The sequence below is a fragment of the Cyprinodon tularosa genome, unplaced genomic scaffold (genome assembly GCF_016077235.1).
Source record: "Cyprinodon tularosa strain WSP-4 unplaced genomic scaffold, ASM1607723v1 ctg3, whole genome shotgun sequence".
NCBI lineage: Eukaryota > Metazoa > Chordata > Actinopteri > Cyprinodontiformes > Cyprinodontidae > Cyprinodon > Cyprinodon tularosa.
The window spans coordinates 3,323,038-3,329,037 of record NW_024039007.1 but is presented as its reverse complement, the minus strand read 5'-3'; positions in this window follow the sequence as shown (position 1 = coordinate 3,329,037).

Here is a 6,000-nt window from a genome sequence, read left to right as displayed (position 1 = left end):
ACAAAATCAACTTTTTTTTTACTGCTGCTAAAATGTCATAGATAATGCTAATGTATAAGTTTAATTTAGTTTCTTTATATTGTATGGACTTAACATGAAAACTGAACACTAAATTATGCATCCTTTAGAAGTAGATACACAGCTTTTAGATATTTAATAGATCTGTCTGCATGTAAATCATTTCAAAGACGGTTAACTAAATAGACTGATGGGTGGATCTCTGTCTCATATTACTTTTTTAATTGTAAAATCTGTCTTGTAACTATAGCAGCAACCATCTTTGGACCAGCTTGCAAACAATGCACAGCAACACGTGGGGGAGGGTCTTTACTGTATTGATCTAGATGATAAATGGAGTGAAGTTGAGGAAAGCAATGTCTACTTTTATGCTATAAATATGCAGATTGTTGGGCAACTTGGGGTTTTGCTCAGGAGCACCAAAAAATACGAGTTGTACCCCACAATGTTTCTTTTTTAAAAACTGAGCCACAGTCACCCTATGCTTTATTAAAACAATAAAAACTGCTTTTTCTAAAATCTCTGTACTTATTTAGCATCCCCACAGCATGATGCTGCTGTGATTACGATTAGGCTTATGCTTCAGTGCAAACAGTTTGTTTTACTTTGATCTGGTTACTCTCACGGAAGCCAGATTTGTGGAGTGCACAGCTAGCAGTTTTTCAGAGCTCTGCATTTCTCCGATAGATGGAATGAAATCTGAGTCACTCTGGTAAGGAGACTGAACCTTAGGAGCTACATAAAATTAAAAGGGAATACTTTTAAAACTGATCTTGGTAACTAGGACATGCCTAAAAGTGGTCAAGAGTCATTTTAGTTAGGCTAAAGGTTATTTGTTCTGTTTAAATATGCTCTATTTAATGAATTTGAATATTTTGCATGACAAAATAATATAAACTTTGACTAAATACAATATGTTTTTAATATTTTCATTTTCCTGCTCTTAGAAAGAGTTGCTATGATTTAAAGCATGCCAGTTTTTTAAAGGATGATTACATCATCAGCAGATCGTTGGTTCTGGTTCTGCTGCAGGTTTCCTCCAGTTCAAATAGAGTTTTCCTCTCCACCATCGCTACAAGCGTGCTTGGCATGAGGGATTGTCTTTGAGTCAATGAGCTGATGCAATCAGCCATTTTTCCTTAGATAGAAAACTTAATCAGTTTGACTGTATAACGTGCTTAAATTGTCTCTGTAAAGCGCCTTGAGATGTGATGTGTTGTGAATTGACACTATATAAGTAAATTGAACTGAATCAAAACAACTTCAGTTTTTCTAACACCATTGCTAGGATTTAAACTCCTGTAAGTGAGATACCAGAGTAAGAAACCGGGCGGCTGGAGTTTACTCCAGTTGTATGAAACATAAGATAATGCAGCACTGCCCCTCCCCTTCCTGTTGCTGGTACTTCCCTGCTTGCAATAATGACAAATCAGTGTGTTTAGGAAATATTTCTAGTCATTAAAACCCAAGTCAGTGAATCAGAGTAAAATTGGTGTAACTTTTCATTCGCTTTAAAAGTGAGTAGCCTAATGCAAAGCAGCCAACTGTCCTCTGTTCTGTCTGAGCAGAGAGCTGGGTAAATGAGTTCATATCAACTTGTAAGGCAACAATTCTGTAATATTCAAGGGAATAATAAGATTGTTACAGACAGAATAACTGTTTTAAATAAAGTCAGACAGAACTGGTTAAGCTCTAACTTCTTTTTTGGATTGCATGCAAAATAATAGAAATGTAATGCATGCAAAAACGTGGAGGCACTTGCACATAAACGTTCATTTCATGCATCCTATTCAGAGAGGAGTTTTCAGAGTGATTGGATTTGTTGTCTGTGTAATCTGCTGCTTAGGCAATTCGCTGTTAAGGCTTCAGGATGTTTGCTTTAGTACCACAGAGATTTCTGTCAGGCAGGTCAGGTGACAGAGGTGACTTCTAAAGAAGCAGAGATTTAAGACTTCCTTTGGAAAAATGCAAAAAAAAAAAAAAAAAAAAAAAGGAAAATAATTGAGTTCAAGTTGAGCTTGTATTAAAAAAATCTTTTAAATTAACCACCTGGGTTTCCACCAATTCATTACAACCATATGATCATCGTATCCTACTGGGTAACTGTGTTTAAAACCTCAGCAAAAAAAAAAACACTGAGCAGGTTTTAATGACCTCCCCTCTGTAAAGATAAGACCTTCTGCCGGCTCCCTCTATGCTCAGCTGGAATTCCATACATTTCCTGAGAGAAAAAGTGAGGAGAGGCTTTTAGGTCATAGTTGGAAGCTCAGTAATGAGGAGCTTCTTGTAATGACCTTTATTTTTCTTATTATTGATAGCGGTGGTCAATCCTGAAAACTTTTGCTGCTGCAACAAAAACAAGAAAGAAAAACTTCTGTAAGCATCTTGGCAATGAAATAGGGACATGATTTAGTGATTTCATAATTCACAAACTGAGGGCTTAAACTCTTACTTAACTTGTTTGTGTGCGAATTTGTGACTAATTTGTCCCTGCAGCAAATCTGCATGTTTGTTGGGGTTGTTCCTATGACAATAGGTCAGTGGGATTTCTACAGCTCCACCTGGGTGTCTTTAGTATTAACCATAACTGATTCCCATTTCATTTCCTTTTTTGGGGTTTATAAAGTATCTTTTGAAACTAAAATGAATTGGATTTTGGTGCTACAAGTCTCCAATCGGGTCTCGTCTTCTGCACAAAAATTAAAAGAGAATGACCTCTAAATGCTAAGCCAAGAGCACATGTTTTCCGCCGTTTCACAATGACTGCTTCCAAGTTATTAGTCAACCTCAGGAAAAAAAGTAAAACAGCTCCAGAGTAGCTAAATAGCTGCACTCCTCCCACGATTACAGGCTAAACCTGAACTGTCTGTGGTTTTACAGGCGTGGTTTCTCTAACTCACTTGTCTTCATTTCCTCTGAACTCAATCTGCAGAGCAGTGTTTCTGCAGGTAGTTTCACTATAATACTCCCAACATAGTCATTGTTGGCTTAATGTTAGCCTACAATTTAGGGGACACACCCTTTTGAGTAATCGCTGCAGGATTTGTGATGCAGTTACACGCAGAGATCCGTGCCCATAAAGGCCGAGCACCATTATTACAGCCGCTTGTTTATTTACTAAATGAAAGGAGGAAACTCCGACACCAAAAACTCTGTTATAACAGCTGGATTCACTGCCTTTAAACCTTAACGGCAGTGAGGTTGTCCGTTTTTGTGAAGCACATGCTTATTTGGAATACCTGTGCATAATCTGTAGGCTCTTTGAATGTGATAATGAACTCACAAGGAGCTCAGAATAAAACAGGTGCGGAAGTAGCTAAAAGTTGTTTGGTTTCCTGCTGAGGGCACACTTCCCCTGATAAATGTTGCCGTTACACAGGCAGCCTCTCAAAAGCTGCTTTAACTTTATGCCATTAAAGCCACATGTGTTATATTTTATTTGGATTGTCTGTGACACACTGAAAAAACAATCTAGAAATAAGTAAAATTTTCTTAAATTAAGTGTATTTACCCTTAGTCCGAGTAGGTAAATGAGATAGTTTGCCAATGGAATGAGTATTTTTACTCATATAATAAGATAATATGCACTGATTAGACAATGCAATTGTTTTTTTTCTCTCATTTTTAGTGTAAATTGTCTTGTCCCATTGGCAAAATGTCTATTTTACCTCTTCAATCCAAGTACAAATGCAATTATTGTAAGAAAAAATGACTTATCTAGATTTAGATTTTTCCAGTGTAGGCAAAGAAGAGTGCGTGATTGTAAAGTAAAAGGGTTTTTGGTTTCTTTTGCAAATAAAAATCTGTGGTATGCAACAGGATTAACATTCAGGATGAGTATACATTTGTCAGTAGAGCTTGACTGGGTATAAATTAATCTCTGTGCAAATACAGCTGGTTCCTGAAGCTCTCAGAGGTTTATTAGAGAACATTAATAAACAAAAGATCAATTAGAACCGAGGAACACAGCAGGCGGGTCGGATATATTTCAGAAGATGTGCAGAATAAAATCATCTCATAGACTGTTTAATCCAGCATCTGATAAAAGAGACTTTAATAACTGCAAATCTATCAGAGATCTAGACCTCCAACTTGAAAATCTGCTGGTAGGACATCTGCAGTTTTTTTCCTCACATCTGACCTCAATGTTAATGCAGTAGGAAGAAAGACATTGTTGAAAGACACAGCAAATGTTTGGAGATGACTCAAAGTGAACCTTTGGCTCTACACCGAAATGCTATGTGTGGTGCAGCACATCCTCACTTCTCAGTTCTTATTGTAATATCATGTGATGGCAGCATCCTGCTGTGACGATGCTTCTCTACAGACAGGGAAAGATGCATGGAGCTAAATACAATGAAAGGAACCTAGAGACGAAAAAAGACTTGTGACTTTCTGCATGCTTTCCAACAAACACGACTTGGGTTCAACTCTATGTATCCCTTGGGATTACTACTTCAGGGAAATTCTGGTTCCAGTAGTTTATATAGAGTACAAAGGGAAGAGTTAAAGCAAGATGCCATTAGAGATAAAAATACAACAGACAGTATAAAAAAGAGTGTATATAGTAAGAGCATAGGAAAAGTTGTAATGTCCTGGAATATGTTAGATATAAAAATATCTGCACTGTAGTGGACTTGGATTATTGCACTCTTACTGCACAGATGTACTGACCAAAAAAATAATTAAAAATTATACAGATTACACAGTAGTTTTTCATGCATATAAATGTGTTTTTCACTGTTTTTCTCCCAAACTGTTTACATTTGGTCACTGCTGCACTTTAAGAAATGGAAATGTCTTGAAAGCTGCACAAAACAAAATGTCATTTTGTATACACAGCCTATCACCTCCTCCAAGTGAGGAGGTTTACAGCTTGATGTCTTGAGGAACACAGTTGAATTGAACACCTTTGCATATAAAAGTGGACCAAAACCTAAGATTTGCAAAGCTGCCAAAAAAATGCCAATAATAGAGATTTAATTAGAATTAAAACGCATTCATTATTTTGTCTTTAACTAGACGCACTATATATTTGCTTCCTTTGCACCACTTTGAGTTGACCAAAGCATATGTAAAAATGGTGTGAATACTTTTGCAAAGCTCCGCTGATGCTCTGCTTTAACTTTATATTGTTATTGTAGTCTAAGATTCAAAAAAAGAGCTTTTCATAAAATAGTATTTTTTGTTTTTCTCCAAAACTGACAGAATATGAGCCTTGCTGTAGCATAGGCATGCCTAATAAGGCTGAAAATGTGAGGACTGTGAAGTCCAAGGTACACCGGGCAGTTGTCCAAAAACACATTCCATTCATATCTGCCGCTGAAGGTTACTTACTGTGGTAAAATTATGAACTATTGGAAGCCCGGCTGACATTTTCGATCTGTGTGTAACCTGATATATAAAGTGCTCACAGAAGCTTAAAGTGCACTCTACACGCTACAAATTATATTTACCTTGGCTATAATCATTGGCTTAAGTGCCATTAAATTTCTTAGATATCCTCGTGAGAATATCTGAGGATTTTCTGATGTTAAGCACAGATTTAAAGGTTTAAACCAGTTTGTCCCTGCAATCACACCAGGAATTCCAAAGGGCCTGTCGCTGACTTTCAGGTGAGAGCAAAGCTTTATTTTGAGCAGAGGATGAGTAGGCATGATTAATAGCGCTGCAGCCTGCAGTTTCCCCTGACTCTTCACAACGGCATCTGTTTCAGAAGACAAAAAAAAAAAATCTGTTTTGACTTCTTTGCGAGAATCTGGAAATAAAACTGGCCAGTGCCTGTTCAGACAGCACACAGATTACCGACCTCTGTCATGAAGTATGTTTTCAAGAAACAAGGGAGGGTGATGTTATCATCACACTCAGCAGCAAAGGCACAAGTCATTCAAAGCCTCAGCTACACACAGCAGCTCTCGCATACTGACTGATGATCCATGTGATGCAACCTCAACCACTTCCTTCGATCAGTTCTCCTGCATG